We start from the raw sequence: 11,591 nt of genomic DNA on the forward strand, positions 1-11,591 counted from the left end.
TGCAATACTTCAGCCAATTATTGCACTTGATCATCTCATTGTCATATTGTGGCATGATGCTTGGTGAGGGTAGGATGTTAGTCACGGTCCTCAGGTGTGCATATAGTACATGGTGTTACATTACTTAACACATGGCATTCATGCCTCAGGTGGTGCTGCAGGGCTGCCTCTGTCGGATGCACATATTACACTCCCTGTACATGTTTGTGAGCAGGTCATGTCATTTTAGGCATCCCTGTTATTATTTGAGTGAGTCAGAGGGGGTATCATTCCCAGGGTTCCTACTGAGCCAGTGTATGTGCTATGCGTTGCCTCTTTGCCAAGGCCAGGGCATACTGGGCATGCCTCCTTCTGCCTACTGGGGCAGGCTCAGGTTGTTCCTCCTCTGCGTCACGCTCTGCCTGTGATGGCCTTGGCAATGGCGGGGGGCTGTTTGGCCCAGCCCTATGCTGGTCCTGCTGCAGCTGTTTTCGCAAGATCATATTATGTAGCATAGCACATACCATGACAATTTGGGTACATGTAGTTGGTGTGTACTGCAAGGCTCCACCAGATGTGTCCAGACACCGGAACCGTGACTTGAGCAGCCCAAACACACGCTCTATTACATTACGTGTTTGTGCGTGTGCCTCATTATGGCGTTCCTGTTCAGGTGTGTGTGCGTTTCTGATGGGTGGCATCAGCCACGGCTCCAGTGCATAACCTGCATCCCCCACTAGGTGTCCATGTGGGATGTCCCCATTGGCAAATGTCTGGTACAGCTGCGTCAAATGCCAGATGTGGGAATCATGGTAGCTCCCAGGGCAGCCAGCACACACATTCATTATTATGCCCTGGGCATCACACACGACCTGGCAGTTGATGGAGGGGAAGTCCTTGCAGTTAATGTAGGACCTACCCCGCTCACCGGCTGGTGCTTTGATGCGTATGTGCATGCGGTCTTTTGCACCCACTACCTCAGGGTATTCCGCTATTTGCTGGAAGAGACGCATATTGCTGGCCAATACCTCACGGGCATTGGGGAAATATACATGATCACCGACATATGCTGACATGGCATCCAGGAACTGGTGCAGTACCCTGGAGGCTGATGCCTGTGATATCCCCATCATATCACCAGTTGGTCTCTGGAAGGTACCTGTTGCGAGTATTCTTAGGCCAACACATACCTTGGTTTCCACTGGGGTGGGTTTCCCTCTGTTGGTTCTGTGTGTGAGGCGTGGCCTGCACAGCTCCACTATTTGCTGCAGAAACTCTCTGTCCACTCTATGGCACTCTACTATCTCCAGCTCATGTAACCCGTGGTAGGTGACCCTGGGCCTGTACACTCTTCTTCGTCTCCTCACTGTGGGTTGTCTGGCACCATCTGCATTGTCACCACCCTCAGCAAGTCGCCTATGTCTCATTATGACAGCTATGGCAGCCCCTAACATTTCTGCTCTGAGTTCAGCTTTTTCAGTTTTCACTTCTAATAGCTTACTCCTGTCTTGCAGTGTCTCTTGAGAGAAACATCTTGCACTGCTGTTTGTAGAGTTTTAAGTGCTTGGCTGAGCTACTTTTCTGCCTGTGCAATTGCCTGCTTCTAATTGTTTTCACCTGCTAGCTCCAGAAGTATTCCCTGCTAGCTTCCTACTAATTCTGTTGCTTCCTTTTTCCTGTCTGTTTCCTCAGGGGGGAGCAGCGTGCATACTAGCAGAAACACGCTCACAGTGGCTTACACATGCGCACACATGCTTACACGGTTCAGAATCTGCTTATTCGGATTAAAACGCGTGCACACCCATGCAAACAGTGTTAAACATCTCCCAACACGCTCCCACATGCTCAGTCTGCCTTACATGCGCGAACACTGTCTTACTCGCGCTTCATGGCGCGCACACGTGCGCATGTACGCCCAGCAAGAAACTTTGGTGTAGGCAACAGTGTACACCTTCCATTTCTTGACTTTCCCATGCTTATGTTGTGGCACTCCTCTTTCCATGATATGTGTCTGACATCTGTCATGTAACTCTGACCTCCAATGAACTGCACTTCTTTCTGCCATTCCCCCCTGTGATGTCACCTATCTCCTACTCTATTCCTCCCCCTTATGTATCTCTTACACTACTCAGAAAGTGCTCATTTGCTATATGACAGTGGAATTCAGTATCCTAACACTCATTTGCATCAGATTGCCTACTAATGCTTAGTTACATCTCTTAGACTCAGCTTCCCCCCTTAGCAACCACTAAACGGTGGCCATGTTGTTTTTGGTCTGCTGGTCCCTGCATTGTAAATCCATGTATTGCATAAAACCCACATTTGTGGGTTTATAACCTTCATTTTTTATGTTTTATATAGCGCAGCCCGTTTGCGCGGGGCTGCGCTGGGTTTAAACACCGGCGATCGCCGAAAAAATATATTTATTTCTCATATTTGCATGGGGGTACCTTGCCAATGGCCACATATTTGGCCATTGGCATGCTGCCTGACACATATGCACCCTTTATTTGGAGCTGACATTGCTCCATTGTGTTTTTTGCAGAAACGTACTCAGTTGTCAACTGAGTACATTTCTGCAGCTAAAACGGCTCTTACACGGGCTGCTTTGGGCTTCCTGGATCATTAATCAACCTCATTTGCATGCTATTCAGCTGCAAGTGAGGTGATTAGCTTATCCACGCCCACTCCGTGTAAGAGACGTTTTAGCTGGTCTCTTACACGGACTTTGGGCTGTTCCTGGATTGCGAAGGCTGCATGGAGTCTTATGCTACTCTTAGACCCCGTGCAAGCCTTCGTGAATCCTGCCCCATGTCTTTTTTAATTTCACCAGAACAGGCGGGTTTTATGCCACTTAGACACACCTGGGATAACACGCTTATGCTAGAATCCTTAATAAATATCACCAAAAAAGAAAGGTGTCCCAGGTATGCTTTGGTCCTAGATGCGTGTAAAGCCTTTGACCGTGTAAACTGGGATTTTTTATTTATGGTTTTATCATACTTTGGTATCCCCCCTAAGTTTATTAATCTAGTTAAAATACTATATACTAATGCCTATACTCATTTATATATTAACAGAAAATATTCTCAACCTATAAAAATTTAAAATGGTACAAGACAGGGCTGCCCTCTTTCTCCGCTACTATTTAATCTATATTTAGACACCTTATTTCTCTTTTTAGCACAAAGATCATATTGCTCTGTTCCTAGAATATGTAACACTAATATTAGCTTTTCTGCATTTGCAGATGACTTAATCCTATATTTTGAACACCCTATTTCTGATACTAAAAAGATAACTAAAGCCTTAAATGCGTTCGCCTTTAGGTCAGGTTACCAAATTAACACAAATAAATTGTTTATCTTTCCGATTAATCCGCTAGCGCATAAATCATACTTATTTCCAGTTTCTCCCTTTAGAATAGATTACTCACTTAAATATTTAGGAGTCTATTATGATCATTCGTGCTCATCTCTTTCACATTTTAATTTATCAAAATCTTGGCTCTCTATCGCCCAGGACATAGCGAGATGGCAGGAACTGAAACTCCCATTGTTATCTAAACTTTTATCATTAAAATGAATATTCTTCCCAAACTCCTTTATCATCGTAATGCTTCTCTATCCTCGGCCTCAATTCCTTTTCTCAATAGAATACATAAAGATCTTGCTAAATTCATGTGGTATCCTAAATCTGTGAGAATTTCATATCAAAGGCTTACATTACCTAAATCATTGGGAGGTTTAGCGATGCCTAACCTTATACTCTTACTATAGAATAATTCATGGCAATAGGATATTTACTATTGCTAATTATACACCAAATACTTCTTCCTGGACGCCCCTGTGGATTAAAATATGGTATAGATACAATCTTAATAATAATATCAACCCTAGAGCTCTCCCATTCCTGGAGAAAAATAACTGTACAAAATTAAAGATTCACCTCACACTGAAGAAGTTGATTAAAACTTGCCAAGACTTGTTCAATTCCCTCAATTTAATCAATGCCTTTCTATTTTTTCAACCCATTCATCTTAATCCAAATTTGACACTGAATAATGAAATGATTAACCTAAATAACTTCCCTTTGGTTAAAGATTTTACCTTATGGGCCATACATAGATTTAACCATCTTTCTCTAACAGATATTAGGAATGCCCTCTCCTTACCTAAAAAATATGCTATTATTCTGAGGCAACTAAAAGACCTTACATAATTTTTTCTACATAATCATCCCAGCTTAGAGGATGAATATAACACAGTAGCAGCCCTATTACCGAATTTAGCCAGTAAGAAAAATATGCTCTCTATAGCTTACAAATCTTTCTCCAGTCATTTACATAAAAAGAAAATTATCTTTGCAGATTACTGGGAGCAACAGAAGGATACCATCTCCCTTCAACAGAAATCGCTTTCAATAAAATATACCATTAAGTACTCTCCATTTAAAAAGCTTTGGTATACACAATTTATGATTACTAACAACTTGTACTTAACTCCTGTCCATCTAAATAAATTTAATTCAACTGTCTCCGCTGCATGTCCTTGTTGCTCTTGTCCCCGAGCTGATATTATCCACGTTATGTGGTTTTGTAGATATTCTCACAGTATTTGGTGCTCTCTTAAAGTAAGACTGGACAAAATGGGATACCATAAATCTACGTTAGGCTGGAAAATGGCACTACTACACATCACAAATGTTAGCTTGTCAAACCTTAAACTTAAAGCTCTCATCACATTATGTCTCTTAATAAAGTTCTATATTGTCAAACATTGGACTGACCGTTCCAAACTGTCATGGAAAGGTTTTAAAACTCTTGCAATTAAATACATTACTGCCCAGAAATTGATAATAACTAACCCCTGCAAAAGAATTACTTACCAAAAAAGTGTGGGATCTTATTTTTTCTCTCTTGATGAATGATTGAAGAAAATCTCACACATAGTACCTCAATCCCGTCTTATGTTTTATAAGCTTTATTAAAATAATTATTATTGTTAACTTAGTATATCTCTTTTTAAGAATTATGCTTAGAAAGGCTAATCCTTTCTAATCCACTCTTCTTTTTCTTCTTTCCTTTTTTCTTCTCCCAGTATACTATGAATATTTTATTGTTCTGTTGTATGGACACTGCGAGATCTTCAGTCGGTCCTAATTGCTATGTGTTGTAGTATTACTTTGTGTAACAATTCTTTTCTTTTTGTTCCTACTGAATTTTATTCAGACAACTTAGCCTTTTGATTTTATACATTGTTTCATTACCCAGCAAACAAAAGGTAAATTATTTAACTTTATATATAATCTTGATATATATGTAGACTTGTTTTATTTTAGCAGCATTTTGTACATTTTGTAAATAGTTTTTATATTAGTTGCACTGTTAGTTGTATATTATTATTTTGTTTAGTTCACATGATATTTGATTATCCATGTGAGATTCTTGAACTTCTGTTTTATACTTTAAGTTATGTTGTGTAAAATCTAATAAAAATCTATTTGAAAAAAAAAAAAAAAAGACAGACAGAACAGGATATGAGGACTGTCTGGATCTACATGGTTGAGGCAACAGGAATAAAACAGGAGAGACCATTTTACACTTCTGTCTGGCAATTGGCTTGATAGTAGCCAACATATGGTTCAGAAAGACAAAGTCACTAGATCACATACAAGACTGGCCAACATGCAACTCAGATAGATTTCTTCCTAGTAAAGAAAGGGCACTGGAGTAGAACCAGTGGTTGCAAAGTCATCCTCAGTGAAACAGTTATCCCATAACATAAACCACTGTTTGGCACAATCAGCTGGATGCAGTGGTCAGAGAAGGCTCTCAGGTCAACAGAAACCAGGCTGAAGACCTGGAAGGTGACTGGAGATAAAGCATGACAGTTCAAGGAATTACTCAGGGCTTTAGCACCTCAAGAAGAAGAAAAAATAGGTGGAGTTGATGAAGAATGGCAGTGCCTCAAAACAGCATGTGTGAGGAACTGCAGAACAAGTATGTGGCCGAGCCAGGTATGGAAATAAGGTACATAAAGAAAGCTGGTGGTGGAATACAGAAGTCCAAGAAAACATCAAAAGAAAGATGGAGTACAGGAAAAAGTGAGAGATAGAAAAGATGAACAAGGCTAGGAAGGAATACTTGTTGGCTAACAAAGAAGCTAAGAAAGGAGTTGCAATAGCAAAGAACAAAGCATCAGAGAATCTTTACCAGCTTCTGAAAGTAAGTTAGTAAATGGCACAAAGTAACTATATCAGGTTGCAAAGCAAAGACAGAAAGATAAAGAAGACAGGCAGACACCCTTCATAAGGGATGCCGGAAACAACCTGCTCATGAGTCCACAAAACATAAAATGCAGATGGAAAGAGTACTTCTAATAACTTCTGAATGAAGAAAACCCCACAGACTACAATGAGAGAAGAGGAGGGGTCCACTACAGAAAACATAAGAACAGCACCAAGAAAAATTAAGTCAGGGAAAACAGTGAGCTCAGATGAAGTTACAGCAGAGATGTTAACAATGCTGGGTGAAACAGGGGAGAAATAGCTCCTGAGGGTACTCATAGCAGCGTGGAAACAAAGGCATATCCCAGATGACTAGAGAATAAGCATACCAGTGTAAGTGTTCAAGAACAAAGGAGATGTTCACAAATGTGGGCAATACAGAGATATCAAACTCCTGTCACATTGCATTGCATGAAAGTTCTGGAGAGGGTGATAGATAAATGGATATGCAGACTGGCAGAAAGTAAGCTAGAAGGTGAGCAGTTCAGATTCAGATCATGATGCAGCACAACTGACCCCATGTTTGCAGTGAGAGAGATAGTTGAGAAGAAGTAGAGATAAGGGAAAAAGTCCACCTGAACATTCCTAGACTTGGAGAAAGCACATGACAAGGTCCTAAGAAAGCTGATTTTTGGCAGTCCTGTAGTAGTTCAAAGTCCCAGAAACACTGGCAGAATTAGTGCAAGCTATATACAAGGACTCAATGACTCAAGTACAAACAGTGTTCAGTCTCAATGAGGGATTCCCAGTGGGAGTGGATGTGCACCAGAGTTCAGCTCTGAGTGATGGACTACATTAGCAACCAGGTCAGAGGGGACAGATCATCAAAGTTGCTGTTGTGAAGAAATTAGACAATGGCATTTGTGCTAGCATGTCTGGTTGAGTTTTTGTACATAATTTCAGATTAACATGTTTATTATTATGCCAGCATGACTAGCTATGATATTGTAAATAAGTTCTTACATGTTGATTTATAATCTGTTTGTACAGAATGTTTTAAAGACTTGAACAGTGTTCCTTTACATTTCTAACTGCACATATTTGTGAAGAAGATTCTAACTGGAGACTGTCTCAGAATCAGCTGATCTGCATATGATGTCATTGGAATGTTTCTGTTGCTATGTGTTATTGTCAGAGGCTGAAAGATGAGAAGGAACTTTATTAAACAGCTGTTGGTTGATTTTCACAATATGAAATGAAAATTAGAACTGGAACAGTTGTGACAGTTAGGCTAGTGTATAAAAGAGCCTGCTGAAGACAGTTACGGTTACTGTTGATGCCAGTTATAGTAGCAGTTGTCAGTTGTTCACAGTTGTACTGTGCAGTGGATACCCAAAAGGACTCACTAAGAACTGTAAGCCTCCCTTTGCTCTGTTGTAATTATTTAGTTTAGATCAGTGACAGTGTTCTTTAGTCAGATAGAAAAAATATAACTAATCCGCTAGAGTTTTTCTAAATGTTGGATTTCTATCCCGCAGTATTGATTTCATTTTCCTGGTGATTGAGTTCTATTTGTTTATTGGAAATTACTATTTTATATTTTTAATAATTTTGCTCAATATTATTTTATTAACTTACATTGTGGCTGGTCAATCAGTGTTTTCTTTAGTGATTTGAAAGTGCTTATACCTGCTTTGATAACTTCTTGGGCCACTCTGAAAGCCTGGCTGCTTTAGGCATTTGCTACTATTTGTTCTAATATCTAATTTTCATAATTGGACACCCCCTTTAAAAGGGCATGAAGACTCTCTGGATTTGTGGCAGCTTGTTACCATATTTTGGGGAAGAGGCACAGCTGGAAATCTGTATCAAGCTTTCCCAGAAGTATTTGGATGTGTGAGATTTAATTTATTTAAGTGTGAGTGCATCAGAGGTCTTAAACTGGGACACATTTACCTTCAAGTGTGTAATAAGGAGCTACGTTTGGGGTGGACAGAAGTATACAGTCCAGTCTCAGGTTACAGAGCATGTTCCTGTTGTGCTCTTAGGGGGAAAATTGTAAAATATTACTCCTGTTTAAGTGACAGTCTCACACTGAAGTCAGTAGTGAGGATTGAAGCTCCTTAGTTTCTGACTCAGGATAGTAAGGGACATCATATATTGTTTACAGTCCAGTCGGGTATTGTCTGGATGTCACAGCTGTATGCAAATTACATGGAATTTCAGGCAGTCTGTGAGCAAGAACTTCAGCAAAGGATAGGAGAATGGAAAACTGAAGGCACATGGGATGGCTCTGAGTACAGATAAGACAGTTGTCATTGACTGCAAATGATGGAGTTCAGAAGAAGCTAAGAATTGAGATAGATAGGAAATAGTGGAACAGGTTAACATCTTCAAGTATTTGGGAAGGGTGGTTGAGGAGAGTGGACATCTAAATGAAGAGGTCAAAGCTAGAATTAAAGGGACTACAGCCAGCTGGTACAGAGGATCAGGTGTAGTTTATGACAGAAGAATGTCAAGGAAGCTGAAAAGTAAGGGTTACAAAACAGTGTGAAACCAGTACTACTGTATGGTATGAAAACTTGGGCAGTAAAGGCAGAGCAGCTGAGGAAACTAGAGGTGATGTAGATGAAGTGCCTGAGGTGGGTGGTAGGATACATACTGTGGGACAGACGAAAAATGGGGACAGAAGAACAGAAGCCAAAGTAGCTCTAATTGCAGAAAAGGTCAAAGAAAACAGATTATGGTGGTTTGAGCACATGTGCAGAAAAGCAGAAGACAATATGGTGAAGAAGATTTGTGAAAGACAGGAAGAAAGCAAGAGGAAACAAGGCTTTTAAGCAAATAGCTGGATGGCTTTGAATAGACAGAGATGGCAATAGCTGGCATGACACTCTGACCCCATGTAGAAAATGAGAAAAAAGTGGGTTGATGATGATGATGATGATATTATAGTAGCAATTATAGGAGACGTTTGTCAATGTGTAACATAATGTATACTTAATGCAAATGGCAATGCATCATTTCACATTCTGGATGCATTCACAAAAGCAAACCACATTTCAGTAGAGGATATCATCTTCAGGAAATAAATACATTTTTTGAGGGGGTGAGGTTTGTAAATGAAGATGTGTTGAGTGGAGGCTATGGAGGAATAAGTAAGGGGCATAGCACAATAAGGGGCAACAGGGGAAAGGGAAATTTAAATAGCATGGAGGCTGTCAGAGACAGAGGAGATTTATCCAGCTGGAAGACACAGTGACAGATCCATTTGTTCTTGAAATGTTTTTAGTGAGACTTGACGAGGTTTGTTTGCTGATTTTTTGGATGGAGGTGGGTAAGGAGTTACAGACTTTAACAACATAGCTAGAGTATACAGAATATGGGACCCTTTTCAAACCAGTATCTAAGGGCCTCACAAGTTAATACCTAAAGACAAGTGCCTCACCCATCCTCTGTGTGGAATACATATATCTCTTGTCAGTCATTAGCAGATTAATATGGTGGATATGCGTGAAGCAAGTACCACCATGCTGTGGTCATTTCAAAGTAAACATTGTTAACACATTTATCAGCTAATAATCTATGGTTCTTCTCAGTCACAGGGCCCTATGCACAGATCTGCAAACATCACATCACAGTCTTAATTTGATATAACACAGCATAACATAATATAAAATTCTGGCTTCCAAAAATACATGCCTCATGGCCCATCCATTTATACCCAAATGTTGGAACTAACAGAGCAAAAGACCCATAGCAGATGCATATGACATCCAAGCAAAAGAAACATGGCAAGACACCATAATGTCTACAGAGATGCTTTCAACCTTCCCTTAATCAATGTTTTCTGGGAGATATGCAAATTTCCTGTGAAAACTACTATTTTAGGAAATTATCTCACAAATACATGAAGACACACAGGTCTTTAATAATTACATCAGGTCAACAAACCAGTCTTACACTGTTCTTTTGTCACCAGACAGTAAACTTCTCAAAGGCCACTCCAGCAGCTATGTGGCAGCTTCCAGTACTTAGTTCAGAAATGTGTCACATGAGGACATTTGTGCTATAACAACTTGTCCATCAGTTCACACTTTCACCAGCATCATTGTCTTTGCAGTGATTCCAGGTGTTGTGTCTCTTTTGGCAGCTAATTTCTGCAGGACTCAGTCTTCCCTAGCCCTACCATTTGACCTTGCTCTAGATTCACTCTCCCAGGGGATGTTTTACATTTTCACTGCAGAAAGGTTAACATTACTTCTTGCTTTTCTTCCAAACACCTACCCAGTGTAGTAGACCTTCAAAGTCAGGTACCAAATGCATACTTGCCACATCAGTTGATCTACAAGAAAGTCTTTTGCTGTGGGTGCTTATTACACTTCCACCATCCACCTTTGTCTGACAGACTCTCTGTCCAGATTCAATAGATGGATTTTTCTGAATGCCAGGCAAGTATAGAATTTTATAGTCAGTTTTTTTTTTTTTTTTGTGTGTGTTGTACAGGTTATGTTCTCTCTATGCCTTGGGGACAAATTGAAGAGTGCAAGACCCACAGATCTTGCTTAATTTGCTCTTTCTTTCAATTAAACTGTCATTAATCCTCAGAATTCTAAATTTAAAGGATGACTCAGTCTTTTTGCTCATTATTCCCTTTCTTTTTTTCTTTAGTTCAGCTATCACTTTTTTGTGGATTGATTCCACCAGAAACATAGCTGTTCCTGAACAATTAAGTCATGGAAAGTAAATTCAGGTTTTTTATATATGTTATATCTGCTCTCAGGGATGTCGTCTGATAACCTGTGGCCATATGCAGAAGGCCAGGCATATCACAAAAACATTACTACATGCTTGTACTGAAAACCAAATATATCTCTCCCCTGATGGCAGTTTATTATCACCGACTCATCATTTTCAGAAGCATGGGATTGGTGTGAAAAGAGCTTCCCCATAACTGCCATTCCAAACCACTTGTGTACCAGACCAATGATGTGTCTGGAGGGAAAGGACACTTCCTGGAAGGCAATGTTTAACAGCCTCTTGACAGGACAAGGCAAGAAAGATGATAGGTGATATCAAATGTGCAGTTTTACTCTTGTGACGACCTGTGTATCAGTGATCCAAGCTATAACTCAATGATTAACTGCATATGGAAGAAAAACAGTAGCACAGTAAACAGTTTTCTCACCAGCATTGTAAATGCCTTAAACAAAGAAGAATTTTTAGAAATTTCTTGAAAGACTGTGACTGAGGTGGTCTCTTTAAGAAAAGGATGTGGGGTCTTATAGTAGCGTTTAATGGAGGTTTTAATGGATTCTAATGTTACTGCATAGGATAAGCTGTGAAAACAGTGCTCCTGAGATGACCATTAAACTTGAAGTTCC

Source organism: Protopterus annectens, chromosome 2.part2, assembly GCF_019279795.1.
Source record: "Protopterus annectens isolate FY-2018-M chromosome 2.part2, PAN1.0, whole genome shotgun sequence".
In the NCBI taxonomy this organism is placed as follows: Eukaryota; Metazoa; Chordata; order Ceratodontiformes; family Protopteridae; genus Protopterus; species Protopterus annectens.